Genomic DNA, 12,984 nt, shown 5'->3' with positions numbered 1-12,984 from the left:
AAATGACTTGAAAAGATTACCCGCTGAAACTTATCTAAACGATCCAAGTAGCAATAAACTTAAAAAGAAAAGTACTTCTCACTGATCGAGCTTTGGGTCATCTTGAGCCTTCTCGTACCTTTCAAACGTTTTTGAGTCTCTGCATTTTTGAAACTCCTGACCTGCCGTCACACCAAAACTTAACTTGAACGCTCTTTCGTATAGAACGCATTGGACAAATTTACACCTGCCAATCCCGGTCGACGCACGACTTAAATTTTTGCATCAAAATTCAAGAAATGACTTTTTGAGTCATGTTTATAAATTTCAAACCTTTTAAATCTAATCAATATTGAGAATTTTTTAGATTTGCCTTATCTAGGTCTTCCTGAAATTCGCCTGACGCCCTATCAAAACTGGCAATGTCTGCTTCGAGCAAAAAAAGAATTCAATCTTGATAGGGATTTGCCCAAGACATTGTCTAATAATTAATCAGCCTTTAAGTTAAAAAAAAAAACAACGCATAGCTTTTTTTTCACTAGGAGTTCGTTATTCCGCTGTAGGCAACGACGAGTGTATGGTCGGTACAACAAACAGCCCGAAACATTGTCTGAATTTGAATGCTCCACCCTATATATCTGTAGATATATGTGTGCTACTTTATATCGATTAAATATAGATATCTGCGCGTGTTCCCCCTAGAAGAAAAAGATCCAATTGGCACGATGGCCATGTCAGAAAAATCGCTTTCACCGATCTCTTTTACTAAATGTCTCGTACAAATCCTTGACAGATAAATCTAGGGACAATGTAACAGCCCTTTGATGATAACTGGTTTGCTTTTCGAACAAAATTAATATAATCTTATATAGTTACGCCTTCGGACGTGCAAATTTGGATCCAACACGCAAGCCGAGGCTCCAGTCTCCCATACATGATATGGCTAGTGTTATTTCTAGATTTTTATTGAATGCCATTTTTTCCCTCTACTTTTTTCTTTTATCGGCACCGTCTTGCGAGGGGAAGAAAAGTGAATTAATATTGTATAAACCAGGTGAATAGATTGTCAGGGTCTGGCTTCTTGTTTTCGCTATCCAGTATTACAATGGCGTTTGCAGAAGTTGGGGTCGGTAGCACCCAGTAGTCAAATGAATAATGACCAATGGATAGACCAGAGTGATTTGCTAAGGCAGCAGTAGTAATAAAAGTAAGAGGTACGAGTCATCAGATGATGTAAGCTCATGGGTATTAGTTGCGTAGCTTGCCACCTAGAAGTTAGATCCTTCGACAAGAGGCATTATAATAAGATCTGGGCTAGAGTCCGGAGCAGTGCGTACAAATAGCACAATTTATCTGTATCATATAGTAACTGGGGTCGTATGATGGTCGAGGAAATTATCGCTCTTAATGCTAACAGACAACAAGCTAAAATGCAGCATATAGAAAATAAAGCTTTCATCAGGGTACCGGCTGCCTTACGTTGATCTAGCTTTTTGGATGGACCTCCAGCTGACGACTTCTGAAAATCAACGACTTAGATAAACAGGTGAATGGATTCATAATGGTGTCATACAGCGAGCAGGCACGACTTATTGTCCTTTTGAAAAACCAGGCTAATCATAAGGCCTTGTTGTTTATTCTATCCGGATTCCCATACCGGTCTATTGTTACTACTACTACATGTGTTATTTTTTCCAACTATTCGTTGTCTAAAGCAACCCGTCTAGTGCGTAAGACTAAGTGTGGTAGCCGCGCAGTATCATTGGTCGTTCCAGATACGCTGACGTAGAGAAAGTAGTTTGAGACAAAAAAAAGTATTCCAAGTTGCTAGGGTAAATATACAGGGTAATATATATATAAAAACACCATTCAGGCTGGTAAGTGATCGTAATGGGGAGATTAAACATTAGCTTCAGTAAGTACTTCTTCTTGTGCAGTAAATTGAAGGTAGTTCTCTGGCAGCAGTATTGTCCCACGTGCTATTATTAGAAAGCAGAGGGAGGCAGCTTTTGCACGAAAGTATATATAAAATATGGGGACGAAGCTATTTTTGATCAAACTCGACAATGTGGAAAATATTTAGGTGGATTTATTTGATTTGTCAACGACAATTTGCAAAATTTATCATCTTATTCTGTTATCTACTGGATAACATAGAACTCTGCTTGTCTATCCGTCCGTTTGCCTGCTCAACCCAGACTGACCCTTGCGGGCCACGAGAACTTTACCCTGGAATGAGTTGGGTGTAATATAGAGTTAAGAAAATGAACACTGCCTCCCAAGGTCAATTTCTTTTTTCTCTATCCTATAGATCATGATTATTAATTTTATACAATGGTAATTTATTGCGAAGTAAAGTTTGTCACACGCGTATACAATAAATTAAGCCCTATACTACGGGTGCAAAATTTCAAGGGAAGTTATCGATCTCTGACTTCTCTCATACGTAATGGTAAAGCGATGATTTTTTTAGTTTATTGCTTCATAACTGATGAAGTTCGAAGAGCTTTAGGCGATTTTTTTGGAATGCGCGATTACTTTTCCGGCTGGCAACCTCATTGGCCGATAGAAGAACGTAGTGCTGATTTGGGAAACGGCTGATGGGTTGGAACTATGTTGATGTTCATATCTCTCGATTGCATTTTCCCATTGTTCCCTAGAGCGTAACGTAGTTCACAGTAGTTTTTGTTCCTTCTTCAGTTGATCACTGCCATCAATATATTCATTCTTCCGTCGGGGGGCTAGAAGCAATGATCGATGACCTTGTCAGCCAAGCTCTTGAGCCAGTACCAGATGTTCGTAATTTGCTCGACAACAGACCAAATTCGTTCAGGCATTCAGGTACTAGATGGTTTTCTTCTTTGCTACAACGACTGAAGGGCCAAACTCGGAAGGGGTTCTAAATACCAGGTGGCTGTTCTCTCTGCCACAACAGCCAGACGGCCAAACTCGTTGAGGCAAATACCAGATGAATCTCACTTCTCCAACAACGACCAGACGGCCAAACTTATTAGAGCTTTCAGGTACTAGACGGATCTTTTATTTGCCGCAACGGCCAGACGGTCAAACTCATTAGGGCTTTCAAGTACCATATAGCTTTCTTGTTCGCCGCACGTCTAGAGGGCCAAACTCATTAGAACTTTCAAGTACCATATAGCTTTCTTCGCCACAATGTCCAGAGGACCAAATTCGTTCAGGCATTCAGGTACTAGATGGTTTTCTTCTTTGCTACAACGACTGAAGGGCCAAACTCGGAAGGGGTTCTAAATACCAGGTGGCTATTTTCTCTGCCATAATAGCCAGACGGCCAAACTCGTTGAGGCAAATACCAGATGAATCTCACTTCTTCAACAATGACCAGACGGCCAAACTCATTATAGCTTTCAGGTACTAGATGGATCTTTTCTTTGCCGCAACGGCCAGACGGCCAAACTCATTAGAGCTTTCAAGTACCATATAGCTTTCGTCGCCACAATGTCCAGAGGACCAAATTCGTTCAGGCATTCAGGTACTAGATGGTTTTCTTCTTTGCTACAACGACTGAAGGGCCAAACTCGGAAGGGGTTCTAAATACCAGGTGGCTGTTCTCTCTGCCACAACAGCCAGACGGCCAAACTCGTTGAGGCAAATACCAGATGAATCTCACTTCTCCAACAACGACAGACGGCCAAACTTATTAGAGCTTTCAGGTACTAGGCGGATCTTTTTTTGCCGCAACGGCAGACGGTCAAACTCATTAGGGCTTTCAAGTACCATATAGCTTTCTTGTTCGCCGCAACGTCTAGAGAGCCAAACTTATTAGAGCTTTCAAGTACCATATAGCTTTCTTCGCCACAACGTCCAGAGGGCCAAACTCGTTCAGGCGTTCAGGTACTAGATGGTTTTCTTCTTTGCTACAATAACTGAAGGGCCAAACTCGTAAGGAGTTCCAAGTACCAGATGGCTGTTTTCTCTACCCTAATAGCGAGACAGCCAAGCTCGTTAGGACTGTCAAGCACTAGATAGCTCTTTTCCTGCCACAACAGCCAGACGGCCAAACTCGTTGAGGCAAATACCAGATGAATCTCACTTCTTCAACAAGACCCGACGGCCAAACTCATTATAGCTTTCAGTACTAGATGGATCTTTTTTTGCCGCAACGGCCAGACGGCCAAATCATTAGAGCTTTCAAGTACCATATAGCTTTCTTCGCCACAGTGTCCAGAGGACCAAATTCGTTCAGGCATTCAGGTACTAGATGGTTTTCTTCTTTGGTACAACGACTGAAGGGCCAAACTCGGAAGGGGTTCTAAATACCAGGGGCTGTTTTCTCTGCCATAATAACCAAACGGCCAAACTCGTTGAGGCAAGTACAGATGAATCTCACTTCTTCAACAACGACCAGACGGCCAAACTCATTGGAGCTTCAGGAACTAGATGGATCTTTTCTTTGCCGCAACGACCAGACGGCCAAACTCATTAGAGCTTTCAAGTACCATATAGCTTTCTCGCCACAAGTCCAGAGGACCAAATTCGTTCAGGCATTCAGGTACTAGATGGTTTTCTTCTTTGCTACAACGACTGAAGGGCCAAACTCGGAAGGGGTTCTAAATACCAGGTGGCTGTTCTCTCTGCCACAACAGCCAGACGGCCAAACTCGTTGAGGCAAATACCAGATGAATCTCACTTCTCCAACAACGAGCCAGACGGCCAAACTTATTAGAGCTTTCAGGTACTAGAGGATCTTTTTTTGCCGCAACGGCCAGACGGCAAACTCATTAGGGCTTTCAAGTACCATATAGCTTTCTTCGCCACAATGTCCAGAGGACCAAATTCGTTCAGGCATTCAGGTACTAGATGGTTTTCTTCTTTGCTACAACGACTGAAGGGCCAAACTCGGAAGGGGTTCTAAATACCAGGTGGCTATTTTCTCTGCCATAATAGCCAGACGGCCAAACTCGTTAGGACTGTCAAGTACTAGATAGCTCTTTTCCTGCCACAACAGCCAAACGGCCAAACTCGTTGAGGCAAGTACAGATGAATCTCACTTCTTCAACAACGACCAGACGGCCAAACTCATTGGAGCTTGCAGGAACTAGATGGATCTTTTATTTGCCGCAACGACCAGACGGCCAAACTCATTAGAGCTTTCAAGTACCATATAGCTTTCTTGTTCGCCGCAACGTCTAGAGAGCCAAACTTATTAGAGCTTTCAAGTACCATATAGCTTTCTTCGCCACAACGTCCAGAGGGCCAAACTCGTTCAGGCTTCAGGTACTAGATGGTTTTCTTCTTTGCTACAATAACTGAAGGGCCAAACTCGTAAGGAGTTCCAAGTACCAGATGGCTGTTTTCTCTACCCTAATAGCGAGACAGCCAAGCTCGTTAGGACTGTCAAGCACTAGATAGCTCTTTTCCTGCCATAACAGCCAGACGGCCAAACTCGTTGAGGCAAATACCAGATGAATCTCACTTCTTCAACAAGATCCAGACGGCCAAACTCATTATAGCTTTCAGTACTAGATGGATCTTTTCTTTGCCGCAACGGCCAGACGGCCAAATCATTAGAGCTTTCAAGTACCATATAGCTTTCTTCGCCACAATGTCCAGAGGACCAAATTCGTTCAGGCATTCAGGTACTAGATGGTTTTCTTCTTTGCTACAACGACTGAAGGGCCAAACTCGGAAGGGGTTCTAAATACCAGGTGGCTGTTCTCTCTGCCACAACAGCCAGACGGCCAAACTCGTTGAGGCAAATACCAGATGAATCTCACTTCTCCAACAACGACCAGACGGCCAAACTTATTAGAGCTTTCAGGTACTAGACGGATCTTTTATTTGCCGCAACGGCAGACGGTCAAACTCATTAGGGCTTTCAAGTACCATATAGCTTTCTTGTTCGCCGCAACGTCTAGAGAGCCAAACTCATTAGAGCTTTCAAGTACCATATAGCTTTCTTCGCCACAACGTCCAGAGGGCCAAACTCGTTCAGGCTTTCAGGTATAGATGGCTTTCTTCTTTGCTACAATAACTGAAGGGCCAAACTCGTAAGGAGTTCCAAGTACAGATGGCTGTTTTCTCTACCCTAATAGCGAGGCAGCCAAGCTCGTTAGGACTGTCAAGCACTAGATAGCTCTTTTCCTGCCACAACCAGACGGCCAAACTCGTTGAGGCAAATACAGATGAATCTCACTTCTTCAACAATGACCAGACGGCCAAACTCATTATAGCTTTCAGGTACTAGATGGATCTTTTCTTTGCCGCAACGGCCAGACGGCCAAACTCATTAGAGCTTTCAAGTACCATATAGCTTTCTCGCCACAATGTCCAGAGGACCAAATTCGTTCAGGCATTCAGGTACTAGATGGTTTTCTTCTTTGCTACAACGACTGAAGGGCCAAACTCGGAAGGGGTTCTAAATACCAGGTGGCTGTTCTCTCTGCCACAACAGCCAGACGGCCAAACTCGTTGAGGCAAATACCAGATGAATCTCACTTCTCCAACAACGACAGACGGCCAAACTTATTAGAGCTTTCAGGTACTAGGCGGATCTTTTATTTGCCGCAACGGCAGACGGCAAACTCATTAGGGCTTTCAAGTACCATATAGCTTTCTTTTCGCCGCAACGTCTAGAGAGCCAAACTTATTAGAGCTTTCAAGTACCATATAGCTTTCTTCGCCACAACGTCCAGAGGGCCAAACTCGTTCAGGCGTTCAGGTACTAGATGGTTTTCTTCTTTGCTACAATAACTGAAGGGCCAAACTCGTAAGGAGTTCCAAGTACCAGATGGCTGTTTTCTCTACCCTAATAGCGAGACAGCCAAGCTCGTTAGGACTGTCAAGCACTAGATAGCTCTTTTCCTGCCACAACAGCCAGACGGCCAAACTCGTTGAGGCAAATACCAGATGAATCTCACTTCTTCAACAATGACCCGACGGCCAAACTCATTATAGCTTTCAGTACTAGATGGATCTTTTTTTGCCGCAACGGCCAGACGGCCAAATTCATTAGAGCTTTCAAGTACCATATAGCTTTCTTCGCCACAGTGTCCAGAGGACCAAATTCGTTCAGGCATTCAGGTACTAGATGGTTTTCTTCTTTGGTACAACGACTGAAGGGCCAAACTCGGAAGGGGTTCTAAATACCAGGCGGCTGTTTTCTCTGCCATAATAACCAAACGGCCAAACTCGTTGAGGCAAGTACAGATGAATCTCACTTCTTCAACAACGACCAGACGGCCAAACTCATTGGAGCTTCAGGAACTAGATGGATCTTTTCTTTGCCGCAACGGCCAGACGGCCAAACTCATTAGAGCTTTCAAGTACCATATAGCTTTCGTCGCCACAATGTCCAGAGGACCAAATTCGTTCAGGCATTCAGGTACTAGATGGTTTTCTTCTTTGCTACAACGACTGAAGGGCCAAACTCGGAAGGGGTTCTAAATACCAGGTGGCTGTTCTCTCTGCCACAACAGCCAGACGGCCAAACTCGTTGAGGCAAATACCAGATGAATCTCACTTCTCCAACAACGACTAGACGGCCAAACTTATTAGAGCTTTCAGGTACTAGGCGGATCTTTTATTTGCCGCAACGGCTAGACGGTCAAACTCATTAGGGCTTTCAAGTACCATATAGCTTTCTTGTTCGCCGCAACGTCTAGAGAGCCAAACTTATTAGAGCTTTCAAGTACCATATAGCTTTCTTCGCCACAACGTCCAGAGGGCCAAACTCGTTCAGGCGTTCAGGTACTAGATGGTTTTCTTCTTTGCTACAATAACTGAAGGGCCAAACTCGTAAGGAGTTCCAAGTACCAGATGGCTGTTTTCTCTACCCTAATAGCGAGACAGCCAAGCTCGTTAGGACTGTCAAGCACTAGATAGCTCTTTTCCTGCCACAACAGCCAGACGGCCAAACTCGTTGAGGCAAATACCAGATGAATCTCACTTCTTCAACAATGACCCGACGGCCAAACTCATTATAGCTTTCAGCTACTAGATGGATCTTTTTTTGCCGCAACGGCCAGACGGCCAAATTCATTAGAGCTTTCAAGTACCATATAGCTTTCTTCGCCACAGTGTCCAGAGGACCAAATTCGTTCAGGCATTCAGGTACTAGATGGTTTTCTTCTTTGGTACAACGACTGAAGGGCCAAACTCGGAAGGGGTTCTAAATACCAGGCGGCTGTTTTCTCTGCCATAATAACCAAACGGCCAAACTCGTTGAGGCAAGTACGAGATGAATCTCACTTCTTCAACAACGACCAGACGGCCAAACTCATTGGAGCTTCAGGACTAGATGGATCTTTTCTTTGCCGCAACGCCAGACGGCCAAACTCATTAGAGCTTTCAAGTACCATATAGCTTTCGTCGCCACAATGTCCAGAGGACCAAATTCGTTCAGGCATTCAGGTACTAGATGGTTTTCTTCTTTGCTACAACGACTGAAGGGCCAAACTCGGAAGGGGTTCTAAATACCAGGTGGCTGTTCTCTCTGCCACAACAGCCAGACGGCCAAACTCGTTGAGGCAAATACCAGATGAATCTCACTTCTCCAACAACGACCAGACGGCCAAACTTATTAGAGCTTTCAGGTACTAGACGGATCTTTTATTTGCCGCAACGGCCAGACGGTCAAACTCATTAGGGCTTTCAAGTACCATATAGCTTTCTTCGCCACAATGTCCAGAGGACCAAATTCGTTCAGGCATTCAGGTACTAGATGGTTTTCTTCTTTGCTACAACGACTGAAGGGCCAAACTCGGAAGGGGTTCTAAATACCAGGTGGCTATTTTCTCTGCCATAATAGCCAGACGGCCAAACTCGTTAGGACTGTCAAGTACTAGATAGCTCTTTTCCTGCCACAACAGCCAAACGGCCAAACTCGTTGAGGCAAGTACGAGATGAATCTCACTTCTTCAACAACGACCAGACGGCCAAACTCATTGGAGCTTGCAGGAACTAGATGGATCTTTTATTTGCCGCAACGACCAGACGGCCAAACTCATTAGAGCTTTCAAGTACCATATAGCTTTCTTGTTCGCCGCAACGTCTAGAGAGCCAAACTTATTAGAGCTTTCAAGTACCATATAGCTTTCTTCGCCACAACGTCCAGAGGGCCAAACTCGTTCAGGCGTTCAGGTACTAGATGGTTTTCTTCTTTGCTACAATAACTGAAGGGCCAAACTCGTAAGGAGTTCCAAGTACCAGATGGCTGTTTTCTCTACCCTAATAGCGAGACAGCCAAGCTCGTTAGGACTGTCAAGCACTAGATAGCTCTTTTCCTGCCATAACAGCCAGACGGCCAAACTCGTTGAGGCAAATACCAGATGAATCTCACTTCTTCAACAATGACCGACGGCCAAACTCATTATAGCTTTCAGCTACTAGATGGATCTTTTCTTTGCCGCAACGGCCAGACGGCCAAATTCATTAGAGCTTTCAAGTACCATATAGCTTTCTTCGCCACAATGTCCAGAGGACCAAATTCGTTCAGGCATTCAGGTACTAGATGGTTTTCTTCTTTGCTACAACGACTGAAGGGCCAAACTCGGAAGGGGTTCTAAATACCAGGTGGCTGTTCTCTCTGCCACAACAGCCAGACGGCCAAACTCGTTGAGGCAAATACCAGATGAATCTCACTTCTCCAACAACGACCAGACGGCCAAACTTATTAGAGCTTTCAGGTACTAGACGGATCTTTTATTTGCCGCAACGGCTAGACGGTCAAACTCATTAGGGCTTTCAAGTACCATATAGCTTTCTTGTTCGCCGCAACGTCTAGAGAGCCAAACTTATTAGAGCTTTCAAGTACCATATAGCTTTCTTCGCCACAACGTCCAGAGGGCCAAACTCGTTCAGGCTTTCAGGTATTAGATGGCTTTCTTCTTTGCTACAATAACTGAAGGGCCAAACTCGTAAGGAGTTCCAAGTACTAGATGGCTGTTTTCTCTACCCTAATAGCGAGGCAGCCAAGCTCGTTAGGACTGTCAAGCACTAGATAGCTCTTTTCCTGCCACAACAGCCAGACGGCCAAACTCGTTGAGGCAAATACGAGATGAATCTCACTTCTTCAACAATGACCAGACGGCCAAACTCATTATAGCTTTCAGGTACTAGGTGGATCTTTTCTTTGCCGCAACGGCCAGACGGCCAAACTCACTAGAGCTTTCAAGTACCATATAGCTTTCTTAGCCACAATGTCCAGAGGACCAAATTCGTTCAGGCATTCAGGTACTAGATGGTTTTCTTCTTTGCTACAACGACTGAAGGGCCAAACTCGGAAGGGGTTCTAAATACCAGGTGGCTGTTCTCTCTGCCACAACAGCCAGACGGCCAAACTCGTTGAGGCAAATACCAGATGAATCTCACTTCTCCAACAACGACCAGACGGCCAAACTTATTAGAGCTTTCAGGTACTAGACGGATCTTTTCTTTGCCGCAACGGCCAGACGGCCAAACTCATTAGAGCTTTCAAGTACCATATAGCTTTCTTCGCCACAATGTCCAGAGGACCAAATTCGTTCAGGCATTCAGGTACTAGATGGTTTTCTTCTTTGCTACAACGACTGAAGGGCCAAACTCGGAAGGGGTTCTAAATACCAGGTGGCTGTTCTCTCTGCCACAACAGCCAGACGGCCAAACTCGTTGAGGCAAATACCAGATGAATCTCACTTCTCCAACAACGACCAGACGGCCAAACTTATTAGAGCTTTCAGGTACTAGACGGATCTTTTATTTGCCGCAACGGCCAGACGGTCAAACTCATTAGGGCTTTCAAGTACCATATAGCTTTCTTGTTCGCCGCGACGTCTAGAGGGCCAAACTCATTAGAACTTTCAAGTACCATATAGCTTTCTTCGCCACAATGTCCAGAGGACCAAATTCGTTCAGGCATTCAGGTACTAGATGGTTTTCTTCTTTGCTACAACGACTGAAGGGCCAAACTCGGAAGGGGTTCTAAATACCAGGTGGCTATTTTCTCTGCCATAATAGCCAGACGGCCAAACTCGTTGAGGCAAATACCAGATGAATCTCACTTCTTCAACAATGACCAGACGGCCAAACTCATTATAGCTTTCAGGTACTAGATGGATCTTTTCTTTGCCGCAACGGCCAGACGGCCAAACTCATTAGAGCTTTCAAGTACCATATAGCTTTCGTCGCCACAATGTCCAGAGGACCAAATTCGTTCAGGCATTCAGGTACTAGATGGTTTTCTTCTTTGCTACAACGACTGAAGGGCCAAACTCGGAAGGGGTTCTAAATACCAGGTGGCTGTTCTCTCTGCCACAACAGCCAGACGGCCAAACTCGTTGAGGCAAATACCAGATGAATCTCACTTCTCCAACAACGACTAGACGGCCAAACTTATTAGAGCTTTCAGGTACTAGGCGGATCTTTTATTTGCCGCAACGGCTAGACGGTCAAACTCATTAGGGCTTTCAAGTACCATATAGCTTTCTTGTTCGCCGCAACGTCTAGAGAGCCAAACTTATTAGAGCTTTCAAGTACCATATAGCTTTCTTCGCCACAACGTCCAGAGGGCCAAACTCGTTCAGGCTTCAGGTATAGATGGTTTCTTCTTTGCTACAATAACTGAAGGGCCAAACTCGTAAGGAGTTCCAAGTACAGATGGCTGTTTTCTCTACCCTAATAGCGAGGCAGCCAAGCTCGTTAGGACTGTCAAGCACTAGATAGCTCTTTTCCTGCCACAACAGCCAGACGGCCAAACTCGTTGAGGCAAATACAGATGAATCTCACTTCTTCAACAATGACCAGACGGCCAAACTCATTATAGCTTTCAGGTACTAGGTGGATCTTTTCTTTGCCGCAACGGCCAGACGGCCAAACTCATAGAGCTTTCAAGTACCATATAGCTTTCTTCGCCACAATGTCCAGAGGACCAAATTCGTTCAGGCATTCAGGTACTAGATGGTTTTCTTCTTTGCTACAACGACTGAAGGGCCAAACTCGGAAGGGGTTCTAAATACCAGGTGGCTGTTTTCTCTGCCATAATAGCCAGACGGCCAAACTCGTTGAGGCAAATACCAGATGAATCTCACTTCTTCAACAACGACCAGACGGCCAAACTCATTATAGCTTTCAGGTACTAGATGGATCTTTTCTTTGCCGCAACGGCCAGACGGCCAAACTCATTAGAGCTTTCAAGTACCATATAGCTTTCGTCGCCACAATGTCCAGAGGACCAAATTCGTTCAGGCATTCAGGTACTAGATGGTTTTCTTCTTTGCTACAACGACTGAAGGGCCAAACTCGGAAGGGGTTCTAAATACCAGGTGGCTGTTCTCTCTGCCACAACAGCCAGACGGCCAAACTCGTTGAGGCAAATACCAGATGAATCTCACTTCTCCAACAACGACCAGACGGCCAAACTTATTAGAGCTTTCAGGTACTAGACGGATCTTTTATTTGCCGCAACGGCCAGACGGTCAAACTCATTAGGGCTTTCAAGTACCATATAGCTTTCTTGTTCGCCGCGACGTCTAGAGGGCCAAACTCATTAGAACTTTCAAGTACCATATAGCTTTCTTCGCCACAATGTCCAGAGGACCAAATTCGTTCAGGCATTCAGGTACTAGATGGTTTTCTTCTTTGCTACAACGACTGAAGGGCCAAACTCGGAAGGGGTTCTAAATACCAGGTGGCTACGGCTGTTTTCTCTGCCATAATAACCAAACGGCCAAACTCGTTGAGGCAAATACGAGATGAATCTCACTTCTTCAACAATGACCAGACGGCCAAACTCATTATAGCTTTCAGGTACTAGGTGGATCTTTTCTTTGCCGCAACGGCCAGACGGCCAAACTCACTAGAGCTTTCAAGTACCATATAGCTTTTTTCGCCACAATGTCCAGAGGACCAAATTCGTTCAGGCATTCAGGTACTAGATGGTTTTCTTCTTTGCTACAACGACTGAAGGGCCAAACTCGGAAGGGGTTCTAAATACCAGGTGGCTATTTTCTCTGCCATAAGAGCCAGACGGCCAAACTCGTTGAGGCAAGTACG

This window comes from Varroa destructor, unplaced genomic scaffold (assembly GCF_002443255.2).
Source record: "Varroa destructor unplaced genomic scaffold, Vdes_3.0 BEIS01000002.1, whole genome shotgun sequence".
NCBI lineage: Eukaryota > Metazoa > Arthropoda > Arachnida > Mesostigmata > Varroidae > Varroa > Varroa destructor.
Note: the sequence above shows the minus strand (reverse complement) of the source record.